Source organism: Rattus norvegicus, chromosome 15 (genome assembly GCF_021556685.1).
Source record: "Rattus norvegicus strain SHRSP/BbbUtx chromosome 15, alternate assembly SHRSP_T2T, whole genome shotgun sequence".
In the NCBI taxonomy this organism is placed as follows: Eukaryota; Metazoa; Chordata; class Mammalia; order Rodentia; family Muridae; genus Rattus; species Rattus norvegicus.
The window spans coordinates 55,727,949-55,741,649 of NC_141548.1; the positions used below are offsets into that span (position 1 = coordinate 55,727,949).

Genomic DNA, 13,701 nt, shown 5'->3' on the forward strand with positions numbered 1-13,701 from the left:
CACAGCTGAGGAATGCCAAATGGCTGAGAAACACCTAAAGAAATGTTCAACATCTTTAGTCATAAGGGAAATGCAAATCAAAACAACCCTGAGATTTCACCTCACACCAGTGAGAATGGCGAAGATCAAAAACTCAGGTGACAGCACATGCTGGCGAGGATGTGGAGAAAGAGGAACACTCCTCCATTGTTGGTGGGATTGCAGACTGGTACAACCATTCTGGAATTCATTCTGGAGGTTCCTCAGAATATTGGACATTGAACTGCCTGAGGATCCAGCTATACCTCTCTTGGGCATATACCCAAAAGATGCCCCAACATATAAAAAAGACACGTGCCCCACTATGTTCATAGCAGCCTTATTTATAATAGCCAGAAGCTGGAAAGAACCCAGATGCCCTTCAACAGAGGAATGGATACAGAAAATGTGGTACATCTACACAATGGAATATTACTCAGCTATCAAAAACAATGACTTTATGAAATTCGTGGGCAAATGGTTGGAACTGGAAAATATCATCCTGAGTGAGGTAACCCAATCACAGAAAGACACACATGGTATGCACTCATTGATAAGTGGCTATTAGCCCAAATGCTTGAATTACCCTAGATGCCTAGAACAAATGAAACTCAAGACAGATGATCAAAATGTGAATGCTCCACTCCTTCTTTAAAAGGGGAACAAGAATACCCTTGGCAGGGAAGAGAGAGGCAAAGATTAAAACAGAGACTGAAGGAACACCCATTCAGAGCCTGCCCCACATGTGGCCCATACATATACAGCCATCCAATTAGACAAGATGGATGAAGCAAAGAAGTGCAGGCTGACAGGAGCCGGATGCAGATCGCTCCTGAGAGACACAGCCAGAATACAGCAAATACAGAGGCGAATGCCAGCAGCAAACCACTGAACTAAGAACAGGACCCCCATTAAATGAATCAGAGAAAGAACTCGAAGAGCTTGAAGGAGCTCGAGACCCCTTATGAACAACAATGCCAAGCAACCAGAGCTTCCAGGGACTAAGCCACTACCTAAGGACTATACATGGACTGACCCTGGACTCTGACCTCATAGGTAGCAATGAATATCCTAGTAAGAGCACCAGTGGAAGGGGAATCCCTGGGTCCTGCTAAGACTGAACCCCCAGTGAACGTGATTGTTGGGGGGAGGGCGGCAATGGGGAGAGGATGGGGAGGGGAACACCCATAAAGAAGGGGAGGGGGATGGATTAGGGGGATGTTTGTCCTGAAACCGGGAAAGGGAATAACACTCGAAATGTAAATAAGAAACACTCAAGTTAATAAATAAAAAAAAAAACTTTAAGACTCTGGAGAGAGAAACTGAAGACACCAACACAAGGTGGAACGCTCCCCACGTTCATGGATCAGTAGGATTAATATAATAAAAATGTCCACTCTGCCAAAAGCTAGCCATAGATTCACCATAACGCCCCATAAAAATTCCAACACAATTCCTTACAGAAATTGAAAAAACAATTGTCAACCTCAAATGGAAACACAAAAAAGTCAGGATACCTAAAATAGTCCTGAGTCCTAAATACTACTACTATTGTTACTACTACTACTACCACTACTACTACTACTACTACTACTACTACTAATAATAATAATAATAATAATAATAATAATAATAACAATAACAACAACAATAGTAATAATGTTGGAGTTCACTAGGATCACTGTTCTTGATCCCAAATTGTACAGAGGTTAACAATTTTTTTTTAAAAAGCATGGTATTGTCATAAAAGTAGAGACACCAATCAACTGAATCAAACTGAATGCCCAGATGTAAGTCCGCACATCTATAGACACCTGATTTTGGACAAAGAAGTCAAAAAATACATACTGTAGAAAACACCTTGAACAAATGGCGCTGGCCATACTGAATGGCTACATGTAGAACACAAATAAATTCATAATTACCCCACACAAAGCTCAAGTCCAAACGGATCAAGAACGTCAGTGTAAGAGTCATCAGTCTGAATGTGATGTAAGAGGAAGTAGGGGATAGGGTTGAGCTCATTGACAGAAAAGGATTCCTGACAGAACAGGGTTAGCACAAGCACTAAGATCAACAATTAATAAGTGGAACTTCATGAAGCTGAAAAGTTTCTGTACTACAAAAGTCACATCATTTAGACAAAACAGCAGACTACAGAACGAAAAGATCTTTACCAATTATTCATCCAACAGAGGTTAATATCTAAAATATATAAAGAATGAAAAAAAGCTGTACTTCAAACAAGCAAACAAGTCATTTTAAAACTGTGCTACAAAACTAAGCAGAAAGTTCTCAAAAGATAAAACACAAATGGTTATGAAACACTTAAAGAAATGTTCAACATTCTTACTTTTCAAGGAAATGCACACCAAAACTTATATTTTCTCTTATACCAGTAAGAATGGCCAAGATCAATAAAATAAGTGACAGCTTATGCAGGCAAGAACAAACGGTATGGGAAACACACTCATCTGTTGCTGGTAGAAATATTAACTTTTACAGCCACCCTGGAAATCAGTGGTGGCTCCTCAGGAAGTTGGGACTCAATCTACCATAATATGCAGCTCTTCCGCTCTTGGGCTTATAGCCAAAGGACCCTACAGCCTACTGTGGAGGCGCTTGCTAATCTGTATTCATTGCTACACTATTCATAACAGTCAGAAATTGGAAACAGCCTAGCTGCCAATCATGGATAATGGATATGCCCATAATAGATAATGAAAATGTGGTAAGTGAAATATTATTCAGCTGTTAAGAAAATACGATTGGCAGTTAAATTGATGGATCCAAGGGAAAAAAATCATCCCTAGTGAGGTAACTCAAACACAAAATGATGAACATTATATGGTTTCTATTATATGTTCATGTCAGCTTTTAAGCTTTCAAAATATGTGCTACAATATGAATAACCACACAGGTTAAATGCCTACGAAGGAGCCAAAGGGGTGGAGTGACTCTCACAGGAAACAGAAATAGAATATAGTATGACAGGGAGGGTGCTTGGAGAAAAGCATAAAAGCATGAATACATGGAAGGACAATTCACACTAACACCCATTTGAAAAAGTCACCAAATAATAGGGAGGCAATGTCTCAACTAGACGTCTTTTGTCTTATGTGAAGTTTTCAGTGCCAGGAATGGGTGCATCTTGTTGGGTCGCTGGCCCACAGGGCCTCATGGAAATCCCTAAACACCACAGGCTATTGCAAAGCTGTTACCAAGGCTTTTATCTGTTCTTCACAACCTGCTGGTAAGACCTATGATAAAGACAATATTATCAATATTATCCAGATACAAATCCTGAAACATAAAACATTAACCTGCCTATAAGATCTACTGATGTGGTACTGGAAAAAGTGTTATGGGAGTACACAACCACTCCATGAGATGGAATCCGTACCTGACACTGTTGAAGTGGCCAAGATCCTAAGACTAGATAGGTCATGGAATTAGGGAAAACCTAATGCTACTGTCCTGCTAAAGGAATACAGCAATAAAATGACTCCCAGTGACATGCTGCTGTACTCATAGATCAGTACTGGTTCATCCCACAGAAGAGAAGCTTCTTACAGTATCACAATGACCCAAGACTGGACAACATGCAATGCATAAAAGAGGTGAAATGTTCAGTCAGTCTTAAATGGGATGTCTTCATCAACCCCCACTCCCCAGGGAGCAGGGGTTGAGCGAAGAGGAAGCACAAATATTGTAAAGAAGTGACTGATGTTTTCAAAGAGAGAGTGTCTCCCAGATACAACAGGACTGATTCACTTATGAACTCACAGAGACTGTGGAAATACTCCTGAGACCTGCGCGGTTCAAGCTAGATGGGAGCATTAGTGCTGAGAGGGGGAGATCTCCACTGGGTCCCACCCCACAAAGCTATTCACAATTATTAACTGCTGGGAAAGGGAAATCAGTTTTCTCCAAATGAATGCATCACCCACACTTGAGGGTTGGCTCACTCCATGCCTAGGAATAGATGTCCAACAGAAAGTGAGCTCAGTGGGGTTTGCATTGCTCTGTTGTTTGATTTTGTTGTTGTTGTTGTTGCTTTTTTTGGTCTTTTGCTTATTTGTTCTGTTTTCATCTTTGTGTTTGTGGGTTCTTCTTGGGTGTGTTTCTTGTTCTGTAAGGAGTTTTGTTTCATTTTTGCTTCTTTTTTTTGAAAGATTTGTTTTGTGTTGTTTTTGAGAGAAAAACAACACAAAGTTGAGTGGGCAGGGATGTAGAGAGAATCTGAGAGAAGCTGGAGGAGGGCGAAATGATTAAAATATATTATATGAAATTTTTAAATAAAAATATATAATGGGTCCTGAAGAAGGGCCTATTTCTGAAATGCACGGTGCTTTGTAATAGCTCAGAATTTAAACTCCTTCTTAGTGACATAATGCACATTTTAAAGTAGACTATGCAGCAGAATGCTTCATCACAAAGATATTTCTAATGTCTGGAATTGAAGCTTCACTCCTACAATGGACCCCAGAAGGGACCGTTAACTCTGGCCCTGCTCAGGGCACCAGGTACCTCTGAGAAGACTTTTAAAGACTCTCTTCTGTCTCTTTCAGAAGGAGTGTATTAGTGAGAAAATTTAAATCATTCATGAAGGGAAATATATCACAAAATACAGGACGGTTCTGAGTCACTGTACATTACAAGTCTCTTTGACTCTAAAATTTAATCTCCCCTTTATGCGTTCATAACAGGTTCTGTCACTTTTCAATTTAAAAAGCAGTTCTTAATTCTTTCTAGTTCTTCATTTGTTTCATTCTTAATTCAGTGTCCCTTCTATTTTGCCGGATAAAATGAGAGCTAAAATCTAGACTTCTGTCTAGCTTTTCTCTATTTTTAAGAACCAATATATTTTACATGAATGAAAATGAGTAATTGGCATAAATATGGAAAACTGAGCCCAACAGTCATTGCTGGCTCAGTCTGGGATCCTCGACTCTCCTTAGAATTATGTCAAAGAACAGTGATTTCCTTCCTTTTAATAATTGTACTAAGTCAGCACAGTCCTTGAACAGCCAAAGCTCTGACTGACTATAAGGGGTCCTGTGTCATAATCAAGATAGTCAACTCCCTTGACCACAAGTGTGGATCCTGTCCCCACAGTAAGTATTTCTCTTCTGATCAACTGACCAGTTCATAATTCTCTGCTAAGGATCCAAAATTCACACTGAAACTCTGACAGAAGTTCCTGGAGTTAGCAAACACTCAAATTAAGGGTTCTGTCTGTCAAGAATCCCATCACTTCAAACAGCACTTTCAAAGGGTGACCGGTCTACTCAAAGGCTCCTAAGCAAGCTACAAAAGTAACATCTTCCCATCAAAGAGAGAAGGAGTCCACAGGACTCAGGCGGATGACTCGCTCACTATTAGTACTTCCTTATTATAAGAATGAAGAATAAAGAAGTACAAGTTATAGACAACTTAGAGAGATGCATAGGGTGAGGTGTGGAAGAAAACACAACTTCCCAATCGTTGACACTACAACTTCAATATATATGACTTCTTGGAAGCTTCCCCTAGCTGTGTTTTCACCCCAATATATGTGAAGGGATCACTACATGGGCAAGATTACTTATAATCACTGATAACTGATAATGGAACTCAGTATCCATCTACTCTCACTATCCTGGAGGTTGAAGTGTTGAACTTTGAACTCCAAGTTTCTAATCAAGCACCCTCAAGTAAAGAAATCCCAGCTCAAGACAGAAGTCACCTAAAGCTCTCCCGGAGAAATCACCCTGTCAACGTAAACTCAGTACGTATTAAAAATAGTATAATATGAATAACAGAAAGATATTATACAACAAAGACATTACACCGTCAGTGGATCAAAACCCATGTCAATTGACAATAAATTGCAACCTTGTGCTCTTAAGCACTAATATGGCCAGCACAGCTTCTTAATATTGCTAATTAGAGCCCCATTATATACTATCCTGGATCCCAGTGTGACCTTTTTAAGTAAAATTTTCTCTGGATGATCATTTTCCACATCTTTCATCATCCTAGAAAACTATATAAATCATATTTATAAATTCTGACTATATGTTGCCTTTTAAAATCATTTTCCCTATCTTTGGATACCCTTCTCTTTAGGATACCCAGACGGCTGCCCATGCACTTAACATGACATGTTTTTCAGATATGTAAAATTTATATCTACTATATGCCATGCATTATACCATTGTTTATTAATTAATTAACACAAGAAAGGGAAGGTCATGACTGAGAGACCAGAAATAGTCTCCAATGCAAGCCTCATCCAGAAAGTACCCTCAAGTAGAGAAATCTTGGCTTAAGTCAGAAGCCAAACTCAGCCTCTAACTGAGACCCCTTCTTCTTCACTAAAAAGTGGCTCTCACCACTTCCTATGATATAACCTGGCATTATATTTATTGCTTTTCTTATTCTGTACCCATGAAGAAAAGCCTTGCAATTGGTCACTGGCTAAGCAATGATCTGACAGGGTCCATGCCTGAAAGTCAAATGAGGCCCCTCTGAGAAAGATACGGTTTCTTTAAAAGACCTAGGTAGCCCTATTAGAATACAGATTTTGGGAAGGGTGTCATAATTACATATTCAAATGATTAATAAAATGTGTGAAAATAGCAGTAATCAAATACTTTTTTTACACTAAACTAAGAGGGGTAATTCAAAGTTCCATTCAAAGTCCAGCTCTGTAACACCCAAACGGCCTGAGGTTATCTATCATAGCTTAACCAACTTGGGTCCAAAGAAGGGTTTACCATTCTCAAAGTCTATTTCATGACCTTTCTAGACATCAGCCAAAACAAAAGCTGAACAAGAGACCCAAATCTCTTTCCCACTGCACAAGACATAGTATTCCAAGCTTGCTAAATCAGGAGGAGACCTCAAAGACAAAGAAGGAAGACAAACAATGGGGTACGCAAAGCAAAGGACCAGACAGGTGGCAGCTGCCACAGCTGGTTCCATTTCCATGCTGGAGCATCCTTGGGTACCTCTGTCCATGATACAGCCCAAATTTCCATATCGTAGATGAGGAGACCATGGACATAGAAGGGCCTCTCCCCCACTCCACAGAGACCCTGTGTATGCTCCATCTGTGACCAACAAAGACATTGTCATAGCTGCCAACCCCCTCACCCATCATCTGGCATGTGTCCACTTTGCAACCTCAAAAGAGACACTAGAAGCAAGACTGTCCCTCACTTTTTCAAATGGGAAAGTTACCCCATTACCAAAGGTCTCAAGGACACTCTACCCATGGGCTAAACAGTACCTGAGACTCTCTTCCTAGTTTATGAAGATTCCATGGAGAACGGAGCCATGCCTAGCTCAGAGGGCAACCTGGGAATCTGTTCAGGCTTCTGTATTTCCTGTCTCTATGGAAGAGCCCCAGGTTACTTTAGATGTTTAGGAACTATAATTCAATATTTAATTAATACAGAGGTCACTTATTCTGCTTTAATCAGCTTCTCTGAACTCACCTTTTGGTTCTCAATTCTCCTTGTTGGGTACCGGGATTGACAGGTGATCCCAGCAAAGTTGCTTTACTTCCCTCTAGTATATGCCTTGCAAAAACATATCTATACCTTCATTCCTACCATTACCTAGATGTCTGACTCCACTTCTAGGGAAAGATAACTTGCCAAAACTAATTCCTAACATTACTATTCAAACCACAAGCTCAACATTCCTATTAGCATTCCTTGATTCCCATATGCATATATGCTAGTGTCTAGGATAAGCCTTTCTACTACCCAACAAGTTTCCTCTGAAATTTGGGATTTCCTCTCCCTGTACAGTCACTGTCTGCAAGCCCTGTAACAATGTTCTCAAAACTCCCAGCTCCTTTCTCGGGTACTCCAAATAGTTTATGATCTTCATTTATCCCTTGGGTGACTTCTTTGTGAGATGAAAGCTGGGTTATTATCTAACTGCAGAAAGAAAGGGAGACCAAAGCAAGCTATTGCTTATGAAATGTCTCTGTAGCCTCTGAGGCCTTTTCAGTCTAACTAGGAAAAGTGTCTACAAACAGAAAGGATGGGGAGATGTGAGGGCTATCTGCCGGTCTGCCAATGGCAGGGCTCCTCATATTAGAGTGGACCAGAGGAAGGGAGGAGTTTGGTGTACCCCTCTGGATTTACATGGCAGATTATTGAACAGGATCAAGAAATCGACTACTAAATTGGGGTAAGTCCTTTGCCTATAAATAAAGACTAGACCAAAATCTACAGGAATTTTATTCTGCATGGCATTCGCCATGAGGAAGGGTAACAAGAACCAGTCAGATGTTAACAAGACCCCTTACTAAATTAATCCAGGTAACACAACAGACCTGGCTAACACTCTTCTGGAGTAAGGCTCTTGAGGTCTTGTGTCACTCCCTGAGTGTCAAGCCTGAGGCACATCTCGGGGCATCTGAAGTCCAATACTGAAAGCCATTCTTTCAGCTATCTTTGACTAGGCTCTGCCCAGTTTGTCAAATGTCTAGTACTAACCATCAAAATCATCATTGATTATCAAGTTCATTATAGCCTTAAAACAGATCTCTCCTCTTGCAAGCAAAAATAGCTTACCCCTCACCCCTGAGGCAAGTTGGTCCGACACAAAGTCCTCCCTGGTCTGGCCTCACCACTTTCTCCTAACAACTCCCACAACAGTTATCAGTGCTCTCAGTCCAGCCCTCCCATTTTTACTCATTCCTCTACCAGCACAAGCTTCACCAGTCTACTATACTGTCTTAGTCAGTGGTGTATTGCTATGAAGAGACACCACGACCACAGCAGCTCTTACAAAGGAAGGCATTTAATTGGGGCTGGTTAACAGAGGTTTAGTTTCTTATCAGCATGGCAGGAAGCATGGTGACACAAACAGACATGGTACTGGTTAAGAGCTGAGGGTGCTATATACAGATCCATAGGCAGCCGTTAGAGAGAGCCACTGGACCTGGCTTAAGCTTTTGAAACCTCAAAGCCCACCCCCAGTGACACATTTCCTCCAACAAAGCCACACCTCCTAATTTGTTCAATGGTGTCACTCCCTAAGCATTTAAATATATGAACCTATGGGGGCCTTTCTTATTCAAAGCACCTCACACATTGGTAAACCTGTGTATGATCTCTGCTTGATGCTCAAGATTTCCTGGTCTCCACGACTCAGACACAGAGACCCAATTTTATTTAAATTTGCTATATTAGTTTAATGTACTCATAATCCTTCCCTCTTAGTGTCTGCCTACCATTTGGGGTCTCTAGCTCCAAACGTCAAGAATTCTTCCCTGATCCATTTCCCCATAGTGATTCGTGGCTGCTCCAATGTGTGCTTTTAGACACTAAATGGTAATTTATCTTTGACAGTAATAAACCACTCATTGTACAATAAATTGTGCTTATTCTCTTCCTATTCCTTCTCTCCTGTTCTTCATTCTTTTTCTCCTTTCTTTCCACTCACTACCAGTTCCCACAAAGAGAAGACTATGGAGAAGCACATTGTTTTCAGTGACGACTTCAGAAAGCAGGGTTGAGGAAGGTTCGTTGGAAATATGAACAAGGGCTTCAGAAAACAGCCTCTTCCAGTGAGCAATGGATGTGAAATCTTAGGAAGTCACATATCTCCAGGGCTTTGCACAGGAGGCACCCTACTTCACAGTACAACATGAAGTTGCCAGTTCCACTTGAAATTGAGACAATACCTATCTTCCAATATTTTTCTTCTTGCAATTTCCGAGAACGCTGTGTCTTCGTGTTTCCACGAAGCAAAGAAATTAAATCACCAGAAAACATCTAGGCCTTGAATGCTCCCCCAGGTCAGCTCACCAAACAACATTTGTTTCGACACTCACAGAGTCTTTAATAAGACATACTTCTAATTGATTTGTGTGGCCTGGGGACAATGTAAAAGAGAATGCCACTGTTTACCCTGAACAGCAGCCTTTCCTATGATAAATAGCCAATCTTCTGATCCTGTGCCCACATGAGTCAGTTAGAAATGTCAGCCTTCCATTATTAAAACAGCCTCTTTATCCATCATCTTCCTGGATGACACCTAAAGAGAAGGAAGCACTTTCAAGTATGTTTATGCGTCCGGGCTGGATAATGAGCCAGGTCGCTTTTCCTCCAGAGTCCTGTCAAAAATGCAACACTGAAAAAGACATAGGTGATAAAGCGTTCGTTAAAGGAGTCTTGTCACATAAGAACAAAGCAAAGTAGGAATCAGCAGAAAAAGTGCAAAACCACTATGGCCTCCAATTTAGAAAGTAAACCCATGGTGCTTAAATGCCAAGTAGACTAAAATTGGAAGGTGCATCACTGTGCTCGACCTAAGAATCTGGTAATCCTTGGTGTTCTCCACTCTCCTGCATTCCCACAGCAAGCCTTTGCCAATTCCCTGCTATCTTGCCTCATCCCTCCTCCTTCCCTTCCTTAAGCAGAGGTTGGCAAACTATTCTCCACAGGCTAGCCACCTGTCTTCCAAAACAAATGCTCCTTCATTACATACTGCCAGCACCTGCTTTCAAACTAAAACAGGAGAGTTGAGTAATTTCACCAAAACCATAAAACCTACAATTGTAAAATATTTACTATCTGGATCTTCATGGGGGGAAAAAAAAACAGCCTGTGATTTATATTTTAAGCCTAAGTTTCTAATTGTAGTTAAGATATCATAAACATGCTTCCTGCTGTTGCCCCCATTCAATTTAATTAGAAAACATGGACAGAATGTATGCAGAAACTATTAAATGACTCAGAAAAATAAATAATGGTAGAAAATTATAATAAATAGTATAATTCATTCTCTGTCTCTCTGTCTCTGTCTCTGTCTCTCTCTCTCTCTCTCTCTCTCTCTCTCTCTCTCTCTCTCTCTCTCTCTCTCTCTCTCTCTCTCTCTCACCTGTTGTATCCCAGGCTGGCTTCAAACTCCCAATGATCTTCCTGCATCAGCCTCCGGGATGCAGGGATTACGTGTACAACATGCCCGGAAGTACCAGGACTGATTTTACTGTTTTCTCCCCTCTATTAGAACTCCCATTATTTAACCCCGCACATGGTTACTGCTGCAGAAGCCCAGAGCAGAGCAGGGTGTTGTCAAAACCTCGTGATTCTAATCAAAGAGGAAGGGGGGGGGCCCAAAGGAAGTCATAAGAACTGAGAGTTTGTAGAGATAGAGGAACCTGTAAAAGCAACCTCCTCGTTGTTATTAAATTTTGGCTTTACCTGTGATCCAAGCATGTGGATAAGATCCTAAGTAGGTTCTAGTACTTAAAAGAGTTTTCCTATGCATGAAAATCAGCTCAAAATTAGTAGAGACTTACAACCAATTCAAGGCTTAAAGCACACAAGTCTCCTAGTCCTACAAGAAAACATAAAATGGAAATTCCATGGTATTAACAAACATAGAATGGAAGCTCCATGATAGTAACATGGATGGAAGCTCCATGATGTTGGCAATGCTTGCATGATTGTGGCATCAAAACCTACATGCATCAAACTGAAACCTTCTTAAAAACAAGAGAAAAAATAATCAATAGAGTGAAAAGCAGTACAACAACTGGGTAAGGCGTGTGTAAACTACACATCTTATAAAAGGTTGATAGTCCATCTTAAAAGCGGTTAATAGTCAAAATATCAAAGGAACTGCTACAACCCCAAAGCCAAAAGATTAGTAACCCTACTTTCAAATGGGCCAAGAACTTGAATAGACACTGCTCTACTGAAGTCATTCAAAAGACCCAATAGTATTAAGGAAATGTGAATTAAGATCACAATCAGGTCAATAACATAAACCATATCTCTAGCAAGAAGAAAATGTCACCAAAAAGATACAAGAGGCTTACAGAATCCCAACCAGGCAAGCAAGCAAGCAAGCAAGCAAGCAAGCAAGCAAGAAAGAAAGAAAGAAAGAAAGGAAGAAAGAAAAGAAAAGAAAAGAAAACAACAATAGAAAAAAAACACGCAAGCATATCATAGTTAAAAAAATACTAAGTGTACAGAACAAAGAAAAACTACTGAAAGCTGAAATAGAAAAAAAGGATAAATTACACATAAAATAAAAAATCATAAAAAACATCCGTTTCTCAGTGAAAACTCTGAAATCCTGAAGAACCTGGAGCAAGACACTCAACCTTCTAAAAGACTACAACTGCCTACTTAGACTACTGCACCTTGGGAAACTATCTGCCATAGCTGATGGAGCAAGAGAATTTTCCTGTGAAAGAAAAAGCCTAAATAAATTCATATTAACAGAATCCTAGAAGCAATACTCAAGCTGAGGGGAGGAATAAGCACTGCCAAGGGACTCTGGAAATATAACATGTGAAGCCATAATTCAATAAAAATAAACCACAACTAAGAACACAGGCCAGCAAAAAATATGACTGCGATCTTTCATTAATATAAATAAACGGCCTCAACACTCCAATCAGAATTCCTAGGCTAGCTGAATGGATTAAGAAACAAAACCATCCATCTGCTGTCTACCAGGAGTTAATCTTTGCTTTAGGGATAGGCATCACCTTTAAGTGAAAGGATGAAAAGAAGTATTCCAAGAAAATGGGATGATAAAGGAAGCAGGTATTGCCTTCCTGCCACCTGACTAAATAGACTTAGATTAAACCTAATCAGAAGAGACAAAGGCCATAGTGCTTCTAATCAAGGGATCCACTAATAAGGAAAAGAAATATCCCGATACTAAACATATGTGCACTAAACCCCTGTCCTCTTAATTTCATGAAAAGCTTTCTAACAGAATTAAAGATTTAGATGAACACAAATCCAATAATTGTAGGTATTTTCAACAACCAGTTTTCTCCAATAGACAGATCATCTAGACAAAACAAATAAGCAGAAACTTTAGAATTAAGTAACATTTTACATCAAATAAACCTCTAAATATGTGCAGAATAGCCTACCCAGGCACCAAAGAATATACTTTCAATTCAGCAGCACATGGAAATCTCTCTAAAATAGACCATATTCTGGATCATGAAACAATCCTTAATAAATACAGTAAATGGAAATCATCAGAGAAAACCCAAACTGGACACAATTCAGAAATCAATGGGTTGTGAGAACTTATCCCCGATGGATACGCCTACATCACGGCTTTGCGTCTATGTCTCAGGGAACATCAGGGAAGAGCCGGAAAGTCTACTGTAGAAAAGTCCTCCAAGCAGTGACTACATAAACCAGAACAAGGACAGTATCAACAAAGTTCTGTGGGATCTTACCCCGAAACAAAGAACATAGGCACCATTGAGACCTGAGACCTCGAAACCCAGCACAGAGACATCGGCACCTGAAAAAATAAAAACAGTCAGTCCACCTGGGAATAGAAGCTAAGTCAATAGTTCTGGAATGTGGCTGGAAAAGTCTCTGAGTAAAATGTCCCTAAATGTATGAACCTCGATATTTGAATTCTGCCGTTCTGCTTCTTTTTAACTGAAACTTGCCAACCAGGAAATGACTTTTGTCCGTAAAAGGCAAAGAATTATAAGGCTCAGGAATGCATGATTTGGGAAAGTTCTGCATGCAGCTGCTGGCCAGCAATAAAGATTTCTACTCGGGTTTGAAAGTGTCCATGTGGCAATCTCCAGTTTGCTTACCTCACAAGAAGAGGTCAACAGAAATCCAGAATCGAGACAGCTACCCAACAATGATAGTACCAGATATTAGAACCCAGAATCCC

The 13,701-nt window shown here is 40.2% G+C and overlaps 1 long non-coding RNA gene across 1 annotated transcript in view; it reads right to left on the minus strand.

Moving 5' to 3' along the window:
- LOC102546539 (uncharacterized) overlaps window positions 1-13,490 on the minus strand; it is a 63,036-nt gene extending 49,546 nt beyond the window's left edge. Inside the window, exons 1-2 of the long non-coding RNA XR_015638942.1 lie at window positions 13,418-13,490; window positions 13,244-13,311 (exon numbers count right to left, since the gene is read on the minus strand). This is a non-coding gene — a long non-coding RNA (uncharacterized LOC102546539). The remainder of the gene's footprint in view (window positions 1-13,243; window positions 13,312-13,417) is intronic.
- Window positions 13,491-13,701: the final 211 nt, after the last annotated feature.